The sequence below is a fragment of the Mercenaria mercenaria genome, chromosome 2 (genome assembly GCF_021730395.1).
Source record: "Mercenaria mercenaria strain notata chromosome 2, MADL_Memer_1, whole genome shotgun sequence".
NCBI lineage: Eukaryota > Metazoa > Mollusca > Bivalvia > Venerida > Veneridae > Mercenaria > Mercenaria mercenaria.
The window spans coordinates 917293-935207 of NC_069362.1; the positions used below are offsets into that span (position 1 = coordinate 917293).

The window sequence follows — 17915 nt, forward strand, 5'->3', positions numbered from 1 at the left end:
GTTGTTGGGGATAAAGAAATAAACACATCACCGAGCCATCTCTTGTGGAGGTAATCAAAACACATATAGAATATAAAAAAACGAACAAGTAGAATTATATGAAAAACAATGAAGAATATCCAACAGGGAAAGCCACGTTCAAAACACGCAACCTCCCCAAAGACACACACGAACACCCCCCCCCCCCCCCCCCCCCCCCCCCCCCCCCCCACACACACACAACACAGAAAATGAAACACCAAAGGACAAAACAAACAAATATAGGAACACAGTGGGGCACCGCCTTGGAACGGTCAGTGGCAAAACCACCACTGGGGAGTTTAAACCGGTTTATGGTGCACCTAACCTCACTCTTACCCCCACAATGTTCCAAAGTTACAAGACAGTGTAAATAAAAATAATCCCCGCCAGGTGAAATCCTAACATACGTAAAGGCAACAAAAGGTATTTTACGTAAAACACAAAGATGCCCAGAACATCTTAAAAAACCTTAACAAAAACTTTACACCCCGACTGAAAAACAATTTACAAAATAGTTTTAGCCTCCAGTTTTAAGTCAATATTAACTTTACTAGCTAGTCTTTTAATCAATATCATGTTTCACAACAAGCGTAAATAATATGGGTTTTCCATTAGAGTATTTCGCTATATTGCATCAGCCAGTTGCGGCTAACTGATAAGAAGTGTAATTTAAACGCCTAAATCAAGAATGGGCTACAACATTTTATATTTTATTTCGTTTTACATTGTGAACTTTCAGTAATTTGTAACAATGTATGTTAAACCTGCGGTTAAACCGTTCATATACTGACTTTATAACCTATAAATATATTTCATTATAAACAAAACAATTTTACTGCTTAACAAACGATTTACCAGTATCGTTTTGCTGAACTTATGGTTATTGATTTCTCACTGGATAGAATTAATGCTCTTGATTTTAGCTACTATATCAGTTTAGCCTTGTAGAGTTTTGTCCCTTTGACCTAGTGAAAACGATGAATCAGAACAGCTTCAGTAAAATGTGAAATAGGAAGTGATAGTGTTTTTATTTTGTTAGTAGTTCTTAAAATGATTTATACAGTGCAACCCCTGTAGAGCAACACCCTTTGGGAGACGCAGATATTGACCTCTGTTGAGAGGTTGTTGCTCTACAGAGGTTTAATTGAAACTTTGATGATGCTGTTGTGGAGAGGTTTTGCTGTAGAGAGGGCCGCTCTGTAGTAGTTGCACTGTAATTGTTTGAGAGTAGTATAGAATATAACATTTTGACACATTTTGACAATAGTATAGAATATAACGTTTTCAAGCTTTTTTAATAAAATAATTAATTATTGTTTGTTCATTTTGTTCTATATTGTAGGGAGGCATATTAGTTCGTTCGTTAGTTCGTTAGTTTGTTCGTTTGTTCGTTTGTTCGTTCGTTCGTCACAACGTTAACCTTTTGCATGACAGCACTTTACTCGCAAACCACTGCATCCAGGACCGTCAAACTTCGCGTGCTGATAGTACTTATTGAGTACAGGACCCCTACTGACTTTGGGATCACAAGATCAAAGGTCAGGGTCACAGGGGCCAATGATATCTTTTTGCATGAAGGCACTTTACTCGCGAACCACTAAATACAGGACCTTCAAACTTCGCAGGCTGATAGTACTTATTGAGTACATAAACCCTACTGACATTGGAGTCACCAGGTCAAGGTCAAGATCACAGGGGCCAACGTTATCATTTTGCATAAAGGCATTTTACTAGCGAACAACTGCATCCAAGTCCTTCAAACCTCGCATGCTGATAGTACTTATAGAGTACACGACCCCTACTGACTTTGGAGTCACCAGATCAAAGGTCAAGGTCACAGGGGCCAACGATAACATTTTGCATGAAGGCACTTTACTCGCAAAACACTGCACCCAGGACCTTCAACCTTGACATGCTGATAGTACTTATTGAGTACACGACCCCTACTGAGTTTGGGGTCACCAGGTCAAAGGTCAAGGCGCCGTGGGGGCATTTGTCACCATTAGTGACAGCTCTTGTTATACAATAAATCATAAATGTTTATACCATATTGTAACATTTTAATGAAAAATAAACAATAGTAACAGCAGAATACACTTGTTGTGTCTTAATATTGTATGTTATTGTACCTACATCCGAGATGTAATTGGTTACTTCTTTGGCGGAGGAAGTCCAAATGGGTCAAAGTAAATTTTATTTACATAACAAACCCCGGGTGTTCCAGGTCAAACAGGGTTATCCAAATTTATAATTCCACACTTGTTTTTCATTGATGTTTTTGGTAAATTATTTGTACTAAATACACCCCTAAAGTTTTTAATTTTCAATTGTTGTACCCAATGTTCAATTTCAAATTTAGAAATTGGCTTGTTTAAAAATTTTATTTTTTTTTCTACAATAGGAATTCGTCTGTAAGGTGTTCGTTGAGAATCAATCTGTATACTTTTTCCACTAAGAAGGGATGTAATCAAAAGTATTCCGAGACTAGCAGCCAACATACCTAAGAACCCACCGTCTTGTTTCTGTTTTTGGGTTAATTTAATAACAACAGACCCCATTAATTGTTTTCTTTGATTAGGTGTAAGATATGGTGATATCATATTTCTCTTATCATTAGCTACCGAAAGCATACCATTTCCAAGTAACTTACTGACACCAGTACTGGCACGACCGCACAGGGCCCCGATGCCTAACGGTACTAATATTTCTGAAGCTATTTTTTGCAGCTACCGGAAGTACTGTTCGACCTAACAGACCAGCCAAAGCTCCGAAGAATTCTCCATTTTGACCTTGACTGACCATTTGTTTTTCTGAAATTGTAATTTCTAATCCCTTCTTATTCCTAATAGACTTTGCAATTTAATTAATCTGTGTTTTTGTTAAAAGTAAAGGAACGTTTCCATGCAATTTTAATCTAAAAGTATATGGGACCTTGTCAGTGTAAGCTTTTGCCAATTTATTTTTCTGTCCGTTTATTTAAACAATAACAAGTTCATTTCTAATAGTATTAATTTTATTTCAACTGTTTCTTCATACAATACAATTGCGTAAACACGGATATATTAGATGCTGGCGTAGTATTTAATTTAACTGTTAATGTAATATGCTTAGGATATTCTGCAATTCCTTCCTTTTTAAATTCTAAGTTAAAATGAACAAATCCAAACAATTTTTGAAAATTTGATAAATTTAAGAGACTTCCAGTAGTTTTATCAATTTGTTTATAAGAAAAATTAATAACATAATCGTAAATTCTTGTTATACTTGTATATTCCGTTTCGGGATAAAAAACACCAACATCAAGACGGCAAGATTCCAACCTACAATTATAATTTGCTGCATAAATTTTAAATCTATCTAATAAAAGTGGATTATGTTCTTGTGAATTTCTTTTATCAGATCGTTGTAAATAAACAAACACATGTTCGGGTTTTGTTACGCCAGCTGTTATTCTAAAAGTTATATTAGTCTGTTGTGTATCTGTTGACTTTTTTATCATTTCTTGTAGGTATTTCCACCTTGCATTCGTATATCTTTCAGAAATTAAATTAAGTTCATAATCATTGAAAATTAAACGTGGAACCAACAAAACTAATTTAGTTACAGTTACCCTACCTGCATCAGCAGCATCAACTCTGTAAATTAATTCATCATCATTTGTTAATCGGAGTGTTATTTGTATTTGACTTGGGGGTAGCACGTTTTATTCCAAACCCTTAAAAAATGAATAATTATTCAACGGAATTTTAGCATTTGTTTCCTTACCACCGTAGATTGATAACTTGCTAGAAGTAAATCCTTTCTCAGCCACCGGCTTAGCTCAGTAGGTAAGAGCGTTGGTCTACGGATCGCGGGGTCGTGAGTTCGATCCTCGGGCGGGGCGCATGTTCTCCGTGACTATTTGATAAACGACATTATGTCTCAAATCATTAGACCTCCACCTCTGATTCATGTGGGGAAGTTGGCAGTTACTTGCGGAGAACAGGTTTGTACTGGTACAGAATCCAGGAACACTGTTTACGTTAACTGCCCGCCGTTACATGACTGAAATACTGTTGAAACCCAAACCCAAACGGCGTTAAACCCAAACCAAACCTTTAGCCGGCTTGGTCATCTCTGTTTTCACCACTAGCGGTAGTATCTAAATAAATAAATTCATTTGTTCCATATTAGCTGACTAATAATTGAAGCTGCATTCTTAATTAAAACAATTTAATCTCCACCAGCATAATTATTACCGTTAGCAAGTTTATTTACTTTAAAACTTACTTCAAAAAAAACAATTAAACCAATCAAAATATGACTTTCTAACATTAATTGTAAAATGATATCCACCTTTTTGCTGTTTAACATTATTTCCCAAGACGGATATTAAAGCTTGATCTAATTGAATAGGAGTTAGTTCGTATCTTTCACAATATTGTTTTGTTCTAAACATGCATATTATATATTTCTTTATTTTTTTTTATAAATTAATCTGTTAATATGTTTACGCTGAGTTGAACGGGCATTAAGCCCATGAGCTAAAGCTCCTGAACATGACAATATTTTATTTATTCTGATATCAATATCCTACTCATTATTTGATTTTTTTTTTGTAATTCCTTAGCAATTAAATTACCAACAGCAGATGTTACAGGTTTTTTTTTTAAACTTTTGATTTTTTCTGTAATTTTATCAGAAGCTAAATTCCCGACTTCCGTTCCAATCTTTTTTGTTCCACTTTCAAGCGCAATTTTTCCTGCAGTTTCCAGAGGAGTTTTTTCCAGCACTACCCACTGAAGATGCAACAGAATATGAAAACAATTTTGTTAAAGTGTCAAAGATACCGGAACCATTTTGAGCATAAAACTCATAGGGAGCTAAACCTCCTGACCAAGGATCATCATAAATGAATATTCCTTTATTTTTTGTCATAAACATTTTTGTACATTATATATTTATATTTCTTTTAAAACTAATGTGAAACTTGTTTCAACATCATTTAAATTGATTATTATACCAAACACATCTGTAATATATATTCTTATTGAATGTATAACATTTTTATTAATTTCAGAATATCCGACTCTGTTTGGCTCTTTTGTAAATGGATACGCTCTTGTTAAATCTGCAGTACTTAAAGCATATATAATATCACTAAAATTACCATCAACAAGTGAGTTATCAATAAAATCACAATGAATGTAAATTGTATCCACAGAGTTAGTTATATTTGGTGACGTAGTTCCCCATTCGGTATTTCTCATTTTTTTTCTCAAATCCAATAAAATCTGGAAAATAGATTCCTCGGAAGCACCGAGAACAAGGCAAACAGTGAAAATTGCAGACTCGGTTTGATTGCGTTTGTTCGTGGAAAGTAATGGAAAATGCAACACTGCCCACGCTCCCTAGCACCAAAGGAATGAAAATTTGATATTTTTAGATCCAACATAAAATTATTATGAATTGAAATTAAGATTTTAAAACTACTTAAATCAAGTTCCAAACTTATTGGAAAAATGTTTGTTTTATCAAATTCTTCAAAATCACCATTGGTTATTAATGTTTTTTTTTTTTTGATATAGTTATTGATGTCCGTATAACTGTAAGAGTCATTTGTAAATATGTTATCTTTCCATTACTATAACGAATTCTTTTATTATCTATCCATCACTAATATTACGCTAAGAGTAAGTCAAAGTGTTATTTTTATCTAGAATTAAAAGACGACTGAATCTGACTGTAAAATCGCTTGGAGTATTTTTATCATCGTTTTTAACTGCTTCAAAACGTAACGCTATTTTTTGTTCCATTTATATTCAAGGAAAATATTTTTATATAACTTCTTATGTTGTTTTGGTGACAATTTATTCATTTTAAAAAGTTCATCAATTATGCTAATAACTTCATTTTTTAGTTCTTCATTATTATTTCCCGCATCGATTGAACCACAAATAAGGTTTAAGTTATTAACCAGTTCTTCTGGATTGCATGGACAAACGTCATAATCCTGACCTCTAACTACTTTTCATAGATCTTTTATTGATAGATAATCCTTTAAGTATTTTCCTAGAAAGTATTGAATGATTTTTTATTATTGTTATATCTTTTATTAATCAAATCAATCAAATCATCATCTACCTTAACGTTAATTGCGTATTTTCCAGTTGTTCGATCCTTTGCAATTAATTTGTTTTGACCACAAAGTTTATTAAGATCAATCAATAAATTACCATATTGTCCATTTGGTGAAATTTATATGGATTGTGATGTTTTCTTCCTTGTCCATATGTAGGAGCTAAATTAAAAGTATTTATCAACCGTTTTTGTACTTTATTAGTTTGTCTTGTTCATGTTTTAATTCGTTTGTTTCTTCTTTTTTTATTAATATCTTTTGAATTTAATTTGCTAGCTACCAAACCATTTAAATTCATAATATCTTCAGTAACGTTTTCTATTGTACTTTGGACTGTGTCTTCATATATCTTATCAGGATTAGATTCATCTGCAGTAAATGGCCAAGTGTTTCAGACGGTTTGTAATATCCATATCTTTTTATAACATATAACCTCAGTATCCACATCAATTTTTTCTTTTTGACTTTCTATTCCTTTTGTAATTGGTTTATAATTTTCACTATACATTTCTCGACCAGTAGTTTTTCTGATTTTGTTTCTCATTATTTCATCTGTAAGAGCTCGTACCTTTTGCCCGATTAAGATTGCTTTTATTCTTATTTCTTTAAGTTTTGATTGCATTTATATAATAATGCAAGATAATGTAAGATATTGTAAGATAATGTAAGATACTAATTTGATTTTTTTAAAAAGAGGATTCTATACAAATAATCCTCTTTAAAATTTAGCTTTTTATGTCTCTTTTTTCTCCTTTTTTTCACACAGAATGTGGAAATTTCTACGACAATATGTAATATATCACAACGCTTTTATTCATTTCTTTACATCCTTTTTTTGCGAATGTGGAAATTTCCACACTACAAATACGCTTAGGAATACCCACTTTAATGTCAATAAAATAACAACAAAGTTGTTGGCATATAGATACATATTTATTGAGGGAATAAAAGAAGTAATAACAAACATTGTGGAAAGTTCCACACCTCGTCGAATGCATAATATAACGGGGTAAAATTTCAAAATATCAACACATGGTAATTTCAACATTACTTGGCTTAATCTTGGTGTGGAAATTTCCACGTCAACCCATTATTCTTTAAAATATGAAACATAAAAATGTTGAAAATCAATCTGTAGATCTACTAAGAAACCTGATCACTCGATTCAGTGTGGAAATTTCCACAATATTGTCTAAATGTTTTCAAACAGTAATATTTGACGAAATATTACAAGCAGTAAAGAACACTGTGGAAATTTCCACACCTCGTAAATGCGCAATAAAATAGGGTAAAATTTCAAAATATCAAAACATGGTAGTTTCAAAAATTACCCTTTATAAACATCTGTAGCAATCTTGGTGTGGAAATTTCCACGTCAACCCATTATTCCGTAAAATATTAAACATAACAATGTTCAAATCAATTTATACTAAGAAATGTTATCACTTGTACAAGTGTGGAAATTTCCACAATACATATATTGTCTAAATGTTTCTGTCATAAACGTGGAAATTTCCACGTTTTCAAGGTCATATTTGGCGGAATATAATAAGCAATGAAGAGCATTGTGGAAATTTCCACACCTCGTAAAATACATAATAAAATAGAGTAAAATTTCAAAACATGGTAGTTTCAAAAGTTACCCTTTACAAACATTTGTAACAATCTTGGTGTGGAAATTTCCACACGAACCCAAATTACAATAAGAAATATTTTCACTTGTACAAGTGTGGAAATTTCCACAATACATATATTGTCTACATATTTCTGTCATAAACGTGGACATTTCTACACCTCGTAAAATACGTAATAAGATAGGGTAAATATCAAAGCATGGAAATTTCAACATTTTCTCTCTAAAAATATTTGTCACACTGTTGGTGTGGAACCAACCCAAATTATTCCGTACAGTTTGAAACAACCATGGTTAAGAAGAAACTACACAATAAAATTCTATCACTTTTACAAGTATGGAAATTTCCACAACATACATATTATCAAAATCTTGTGCACCTCACAATATACGACCGTCACAGCAAATTTCTTTACACTAGCACCTGTATTTGCATGTAAAATATTTTGGCCAATTATGAAACAGGTATAATATTAGTTATCAATAGTAACAATATAGGGAAGTTAAACCTTAATTCTATATAATTAAAGTCCACATAAAACTCGTTATTAGGAAGAGATAGGTCAAAATACACCTAAAAATCGGATGTAACATGCATGTTATACCACAGAAAAGTGGTCATGGGGACCTTGACCTTAGATCTAGTTCTTGCCCATGACACTCTGTCTCATGAATATACATCAAAATCCCTCGATGCATGAAGAAGAAATGGTACGGACAAAGTTTGTGGACACACAGGGGCAGTAACTCTGGAATATGGCTGGTTCAAGAAAGGAGACTTGATCTTATGGTGATACAACTTGTGTGCATGTTTGGTTAAAATCAAATCATAAATAAAACCACTGTCGTGCAGACAAGACCAAAATAACCAATTTTGCACATTCAGGGGCTGTAACTCTGGAACCCATGGTAAGATATTGCAGATTCAAGAAAGGACCGAAAACCTTACAGTAATACAAATAGTGTGCAAGTTTAGTTTAAATCAAATCACAAATGAAACCACTATCCTGCAGACAAGACCAGAATTGCCAATTTTATCTATGGAACCCATAATGGGATATGGCTGGTTCAAAAAAAAAAAAAGGAACCGAGATTTTATGGTGATACAACTTGTGAGCAAGATTGGTTAAAAAAATAGCAATAGGGGTCACCTTCTCTGTAATTCTATATGGAGTTTGAAGGTTCTAGGTCAAATGGTTCTAAAGTGACAAACTGGAAATGGCTTTCCATTTCCTATATGCTGCAACCCTGACCTTTAACAGATCTAGAGTGTCCCCCAAAATCAATAGGGATTATTAATTGTACTCTGCATGTCCAATCATCCTATGAAGTTTTAACATTCCGAGTCGAGTAGATCTCAAGTTACTGACTGGAAATGGTTCTCCAAGTTCAGGCCCCTGTGACCTTGACCTTTAACAGAGTGACTCCAAAATCGGTAGGGGTCATCCCCTCTGCATGTCCAATCACCCTATGAAGTTTCAACATTCTGGGTAAAGTCATTCTCAAATTACTGACTGGAAATGGTTTTCCATGTTCAGGCCCCTGTGACCTTGACCTTTGATCAAGTGATCCCCAAAATCAACAGGGGTCATCTACTCTGCATGACCAATCATTCTATGAAGTTTCAACATTCTGGGTCAGGTGGTTCTCAAGTTACCGACCTGAAATGGTTTTCAATGTTCATGCTCCTGAGACCTTGACCTTTAAAAAGTGACCCTTAAATTCGATAGGGGTTATCCCCTCTGTATGTCCAATCATTCTATGAACTTTCAACATTTTGGGTTAAGTGGTTCTCGAGTTATTGATTGGAAAAGACTTTCCATGATCAGGCCCCTGTGACATTGACCATTAACAGAGTGACCCCAAAATCAATAAGTGTCATCTGCTCTGCATGACCAATCATCCTATGAAGTTTCAACATACTGGGTCAAGTGGTTCACAAGTTACAGACCGAAAATGGTTGTCCATGTTCAGGTCCCTGTGACCTTGACCTTTAATAGTGACCCAAAAATTAATAGGGGTTATGCATGACAAGTCATCCTATGAAGTTTCAACATACTGGGTCAAGTGCTTCTCAAGTTACAGACTGGAAATGATGTTCCTTATTCAGGCCCCTGTGACCTTGACCTTTAATAAAGTGACCCCAAAATCAAAAGGGGTCGTCTACTCTGCAAGACCAATCATCCTATGAAGTTTCAACAATATGGGCAGGCGGTTCTCACGTTATTGATCAGAAATGGTTTTCCCTGTTCAGGCCCCTGTGAGCTTGACCTTTGACAGAGTGACCCCAAAAGCAATAGGGGTCGTCTACTCCATAAGCCCCGCCACCCTATGAACGTATGGAAGGACAGGGCAAAAACAATATTGAAATCACTATTGTGCAGACAAGACCAAGATTGCAAATGTTAGTCTTTTCAGGGACCATAACTCTGGAATCCATGGTAGAATATGGCTGATTCATGAAAGGAACTGTGGTCTTATTGTGCTACAAGCGTCTGCAAGTTTGGTTAAAATCAAATCATAAGTGTAACCCCTAGCATTCAGACAAGACCAAAAAAGTTTTTCCCTTCCAGGGGCCGCAACTTTGGAACCTATGATAGGATGGTATTGATTCAAAAAAGGAACCGAAATCTTATGGTAATACAAGTTGTGTGCAGGTTTGGTTAAATCAAGTCATAAATGAAACCACTATCCTGCAGACAAGACAACTTTTGCCCTTTCAGAGGCCATGTCTCTGGAACCCAGATTGGCTTCTAGAAAGAAACCAAGATCCTATAGTAATACAAGTTATGTGCAAGTTTGGTTAAAATCAAATCATAAATGAAACCACAATCGTGCAGACAAGTAATTGTTGACAAACTGTTTGAAACGTAAGATGGACATCAAGTGGTCACAAAAGCTCAACTTGAGCTTTGGCTCAGGTGAGTTAAAAACTATTCTGAAACATTGAGAGAAGAAACATTCAAATAATTTATTACTTCCCGAGCATAAATATTAAATTTTCCATGTTATAACCAAATACTATAATTTTTCCCAGCAAAATGTACTTATCTAAATATGGAACAACATTTACTTATACAACAATTACATAAATAAATACAAATAAGATAAAACTCTCAAGATGATTAAACAAACAAATAATGTAGCAACATTTTTGTAAGTCATTTTACTTAGCTCTTATCGAAACGAAATATAAGAGAAACTCATGATACCAACCATGATGAATGAGTATAAGGAATAATGTGACCACATTTTGTAAAAGTCACTTTCTCAGGCCGTACTAATAGAGAAACTCATGCTACCTATCATGCGTATCAAAGAGTAACCAAAACACCCAATAATACAGTACAACCCCTTAAAAAATGAAAGCTACTGAAGTATAATAATTACAAAAAAAAAGAAGCCCAAATGGGACTAAGTCACCTGAAGAGGACCTTAACCATCTGACCTTCAAGATAGTCATTTAAACTACAAAATAAGCAAAAAGGTTGCTAAGATTGGCCACTTTTATATCAATTCAAAACACTATACAATCATTTCAGGTACTTTCATATTGAATATCCTATCTAAATAGACCTAAAATATTGACAGGAAAATTCAACTGAAACCAGAGTACTACCATTAAGAGATTTTAATGTAAATCAGGTAATAAAACATAGGTCTTATGTCTAAAATGCGTACTGGTCCGTAGTCCTGGTATTTAATCAGTTATCTTAAAATTAACAATTTAACATACATCTTATTATAAACATACAATAGTAAGTTATTCAATATTGTTCTGTACAATGCGGAAATATATATTTCAATAATAACCCATTTAATGAAGTGCTAGGTAAGTCTAATAATTATGTTTCTAAGATTGGTACAGTCCAAATATATCCAATTATGTACAGGATAATGTGAACTTACTATTCACTCTATACCTTTTTTCCTCATTTAAAAAAAGACAATCTGATGAAGACAGTGTTTTTGAAAGATTACAGAAATATTGGGTCAATCATCTGCTGATGTTGATATTTATGTGATCCTTTATCAAAAGTCAACAGTTTTATCATTTAATCAACAAAGAGATTTTTGTATCCTCCAGTATGGAATCCAGTGTCTCAATGGTACAAATGTGAATAGAAGAGAAAAATAGGTATAGAATTGTAACATGCTGTATCAGCAAAAATATTTTAAAATTCTATAAATCATGAGGTGTTAATAAAACACATCTACTTTATATGCCCAATCATTATACCGAAAATGAATGTTCAGTGTCAAGTAGTTCTCAAATTATTGAGCAAAAACTGTTCACTCTACTTCGAAATGGTAGGCAAATTATGCTATCACAAATCGTGCAGAATTTCTATGTACAAACTGACACCCTATGTGTTGCCTCAGCAGAACTTCCCATAGAACATTTACTTGTTGTACAATTGCATCAACAGTTGTAATAAAATAAAGCAAGTGAAATAAAAACAGAAACAAAGCAGTGAAAGAAATAAACAAGTCTACAAGATAAAAGAAGATTATCAACCAGATATGCTTCTTGATATCATCTACAATAGGAATGATCATCATTCTATTCTGTTGTCTCTGTTTCACTGAAAATACAAAGAAAAATCACAATGGTAACAATCAAACAATAATTCATAGGATATTCAAGCAGATCTAGTAAACTCCTGTTTCAGGTCAAATTTAAATGCTCATTACTTAAGTTTTAAACATGAAATACTTGCTGAAGATTTGAAGATTAGTATTCCATTCCCTTCATTGCAGACAAAGTAACAGCCCTAAATGTTATAATTACATGATAGATGGATGGACAACTTTCAGCAAAGCTTCTTTGTTTTGTATCACAATGTGTGTGCAAGTAATTAACTTTATTCATTATTTATAGTAATACCTTCTGATCTTTTGTTAGACTTCTGAAATTTTCCATGATTTTTGTTCTTCGACTTCCCTTGTTTCTGTTTCTGATTATGTTGTTTTCTTTTAACCTGTGCTATAAAAATGAAAACAGATTAAAAACACATATTATTATACTCTTATATAAGTTCCAGCTAATCAATTAAAAAATTTAATATTACATTTTTCATGAATTATATTTGAAACATTAGAATCAAAATAATATACAGCAGAACCATGTTTTAATATATTTACTACTCCGAATTGGTTTTACACCACCCATAATAATTATCCATGTCTACATTAACTGGATAAATTTTTGAAGGTATATAAAATCTTCATCAGGTTAAGTTTGTACTATATTATTTTTTTAAAACAGGAAGGACATGATGTCCCTGGAACGCTCACCTGAGTAAAATACACTGCTTGCTTGAACAGTTTTAGTTGACGTTGATGCAAAGAAAACATCAGTGAACTTATTTTGAAATAGTGCCAGTGTTTTTGGACATAAATATTTCAAAGGTCTCTACTAAATAAATATGGGGGAAGGTAATTTGTGTATTTTTGGTGAGGCAAGGTAAGACAGTTTCTACATTAGGTAAATGTAAATGTAGAATAGTAAATTCTACTATCATCAATGTAGAACTGCACGACATACAACCTAATCTTTAGCAACCATAGCAATGCTGCATTTGCCTATATAAATTATTAAATTATAACTTGAGTCTGAGTTTGCATTCTACAGTTGTTAATAGCTTATGCATATCTATCATCTTACTAGAAACAAAATTTCATTTTTAAATTAGTGGTAAAACTGATATAAAAACTAATGTATTGTTTTTTGTTGTTTTTTTTAATAAAAGGGAGGTAATTTCATGAACAAAAAAAGAATGTTAGCATGGGTGCCTGTGATGTTGACCTTTGCACATGACCCAATGTCTTGTAAGGTGAATCTTTATGTACACCAGTTACAGACCAGACAAAAATAGATTACCAACAAGAGCTGTCACTAATGGCGACAAATGCCCCCACAGCGACTTGACCTTTGACCTGGTGACCCCAAAGTCAGTAGGGGTGGTGTACTCAATACTATCAGCATGTGAAGTTTGAATGTCTTGGGTGCAGTGGTTCGAGAGTAAAGTGCCTTCATGCAAAAAGTTAATGTTGTGATGAAAGAACTAACGAACGGACGGACAGTTGAAAACTAATATGCCTCCCTTCGGGGGCATAAAAATGTCCAAAAGTGCTATTGACCTTGGAGCTAGGGGTCTGGGTCTTGCATAAGATAAATTAACATTTGTGTCAATAAATTCTAAAATCCCTTGATAAATGGCAGCATTTTTGACCGGACAAGAAACTGACCATGTTAACCTTTGTAAGTCGAGCTAGAGGTCTAGGTCTTGGGCACAACATGTCACCTCATTATACGGAACATTTATGCAAAGTAATTTTAAAATCCCTTCATGCATGCAAGAGAAAAGAAACAGACCATGTTAACTTTTAACCTCTAAGTGTGACCTTGACCTTAAAGCTTGGGGTCTGGGTCTTGTGCATGACAGTAGTCTTATTATGATGAATAATTATGCAAAATTATTTCGAAATCCCTTTATGGATGGCAGACTGGACACATAGTGTGAGGGACAGAATGATGGACAAATGACGGATGGAAGGATGCAGCCTATTTCTATGTGCCTCAATATTTATTATAGGCTGGGACAAAACAATTTTGCTTCGAAAAAAGCAGGTGACAAAAATATTTATTTTCACCCAGTAATGCCAATGTAATAAATTTGTTTATCCTGTACTGTCCTCACATATTTTTGTGACAATGCCCCCTGGCAGCCTTCTTTTTTGGATTAATCGGAATAAATTAAACAATCTCCATTAAGGGTTAAACAAGAACCATTTGTGTGAAATTATTTCATAGTCTTACCAGTGGTTAAGCAGATGTTGTTATATGTGACGATGAACTTCTATGTTCAAGTAAAGTTGTAGATAAAATTTCTGTTCTGTTCTGTTCTATATCTATATGCTACCAAGCAGAACAATTTGAAAACCTTGAGAGAGGACTACACAAGGAACATTCAGTTCAAGTTTCTTTAACTTCCACCACATTGTTTCATTAATGAAATTTGAAGAAAAAATCAGAAATACAGATGGTGAGTGATCACAATAGCTCATTCCGAGCACTTTGTGCTCAGTTAAGCTAAGAAACTATATGGAGTCAGTGGAGCAGTGGTTTGGTTGGACTACAACGCCAGCGGTCCGGGTTCGATTCCCTGCTGCAGCTGATATCCCCACTAGTGTTCAGTGCTAAGTGATTTACTTAAACTGGTACTGTTTCCAGGGGAGGTAAATATGATGCCTGTTGTGGGATCGGCTGGAAATAAGTTGTTCCATCCATTCCAGGTGGGGACTTTCGTCGACTACCTACGTTAACAAGAACCTTTTTTCAACCTAATATAATACGGATTTACAACCTAAAAAGAATTTTTCAGTCAAAATGAACTAAATACATTAATACCTCCTGCTGACTTAACACTGCCTTTCCGGACTTTCACCGTCTTCTGCAGTTTTCTTTTTTTAGACTTCAAAACTTTCAATGTTGCCTTTTCACAAGTTAGCTGTAAAATATATGGGAGTCAATGTGTTTTAAAGCCATCAAATCGTCAAAAGAATATTGATGAAATATATGTCAAAAGGATCATTCTTACATTTTGTTATTATCTATATAGACTACAATATAGCACCACAATTTAAAATAGTTCTGAATAAGTGTTGTATGTAAGTCATCATCCAGTTGCTATAAATATACTATGGTTAAATATAACAACACTGACTGCATACTTTTGTTAGCTTATTAAGTCTTCTGCAAGTTTGCGGTCGACATTTATTTTGTTAAAATAAAGCATATATTGACCTTTTACTTCAAACTTCATTCGAAAAATGTTGAGGCATAAAACTAACTTAAACTTGTTCATGTTTTAAAAATGGCAACAAAGTCTAAGACAAGCTAAACAAGAGCACCGCTTTGCGGGTGCTGACGCTCATCTGATTGTTTTGTATTATAGAAAATTTGTCCTACCCATGATTTTCTAAGTCCAAAAAGGGCCACAATTCTTGCAAAAAGCAGGATGGAGTTATGTTTCTTGATGTACAGAGTCAGCTTATGATGGTGAACAAGAGTTGCAAGTTTCAAAGCAATAGCTTTGATAGTTTATGAGAAAAGCTGACCTAAACATAAAACTTAACCAAGAAATCTGACTTTCTAAGTCCAAAAGGGACAATAATTCTTGAAAAAAGCAGGATGGAGTTATGTTTCCTGATATACAGGGTCAGCTTATGATGGTGAACAAGTGTTGCAAGTTTCAAAGCAATAGCTTTGATAGTTTAGGAGAAAAGTTGACAAACATAAAACTTAACCAAGAAATCTGATATTTGCTAAGTCCAAAAGGGGCCATAATTCCTGCAAAAAGCAGGATGGAGTTATGTTTCTTACTGTACAGGGTTTGCTATCGATGGTGAACAAGTGTTGCAAGTTTCAAAGCAATACCTTTGATAGTTTAGGAGAAAAGTTGACCTAAACATAAAACTTAACCAGGCAATGCCGACGCCGACATCGATCAAGTGATGACAATAACTCATCTTGTTTTTTTTTTCCAAAAATCAGATTAGCTAAAAATGTAAAGTAACTCCAGATAATTCTTGCAGGCATTTCTGACTATCTTTGTTCATACTCCTCCACAGTTTCATCCGACGTTGTCAAACTGTCAAAACCCTATATTTACACCATGGCTGATTTCTCTATCTTTTAGTCATTAATTATTAAACATACATGCACTACTCTGTGGAGGATTAACTTACCTTAGGTTCTGCAGATTCTTTTTCCAGTACCTTTTTTCAAATCTGGATCAAGCAGAGACAGAGAACTCCTGGATTTGGGAAAAAGAGGCTGCTTTGGAAGGACATTTATCCATTCTCGTTTGGGTGTATTTTGTAAAGCATATGTTTTCACATTTGGGATAAAGTCCACCAATTAAACTTGTCTTTGTCTGAGAAAAAGTCCCTCTACTGAAGACACTAGTTTTTTTAATTTTTCTATATTGAGGTCAAACTTTGAATAGCCTGGCTTCAGAGGTTTGGGATTTCCACTAGGCACTTTTCGTAAAAATGTTCCTCTTCCATTTAATTCTTTCCAGAATGTGTGTTGGAGACCTTTATAAAAAACTTTGACATTATTACCACTGGCAACAAATTTGTAATGCAAAGGTTCACTGGTTCCTTTTACATCACAAATGTTTTCTCCAAGCCAACTTTTAACATCATCAGCTTCACCAACTCTCTCTACATTTGGTATACACTGAAGTAAATCTGGTAATGTTTCTGCTGATTTCTTTTTCAGTGATCTTGAAATTTTGCTGAACGCAGCGTCTATGTCCTCATGAGTATGGCCAACAATGAGGAACGAGAAATACACCTGTAATCCGATATAAAATAACAATACATCAAATTAAGGCAACAACAGAAACAACAAGTATTATAAAATTCACATAAAATGCACTCTTTAAGCTAATTAAATTGACAAATTATGTATGACAGAGGTGAAACTTATAATATCAATTGTCATAAATTATGCAAAAGTGAAAATTTTATTACATGTTGATCAGTACAAAAGAAATAATTGTAATGTTCATATATTGCTCAAATTTGTAACTTGAATGTTGTGTAAAGGAAAATGGTATTGTTCAGAAAAGTTCATATAACCTTAGCAGACTACCTTTAATATAAGATACCACACTCGAATATGGACACTACATATATAAGAAGGTCATCTTGATGCAATCATTAAAAATTCTTATTATATATTCAAAGAATATCATTAAAAAATGGTTATTTTCTATTCTGCTTGCAACAGCAACAAATTGTTTGCAAGTGCTTCCTTTGTCATTGTCATTCAAAGTACTAATGGTGTGTCTGTTATGAGCTATGCCATTAATTCTGACAATGATTGTATATAATTCTAATGTAAAAATGAGACTGTTAATTAAAACAACACACTGAATATTAACACCGACTTTAAATAAAATTTGTATCTTGTATCTTGTATTGATTTAGAGAAGTTGGGAAGAAAAATGAAATCAATTAAACTTTGAAAAGTCTTCAGTTCTTTCAATAAAAGATGTCTTTCTAAGGCCACACCAAATATAAAAGTTGTTCATTGGAATATTTTTCGGAAAAAAAAAGAAGAAAAGA

The 17915-nt window shown here is 33.7% G+C and overlaps 1 long non-coding RNA gene across 1 annotated transcript; it reads right to left on the reverse strand.

Moving 5' to 3' along the window:
• Positions 1-7060: 7060 nt before the first annotated feature.
• Positions 7061-17250, reverse strand: LOC123543352 (uncharacterized). The gene is made up of 4 exons (XR_006684949.2): positions 16527-17250; positions 15187-15286; positions 12661-12759; positions 7061-12358 (listed from the first exon to the last, which is right to left on the reverse strand). It is a non-coding gene; the product is annotated as an uncharacterized LOC123543352 (long non-coding RNA).
• Positions 17251-17915: the final 665 nt, after the last annotated feature.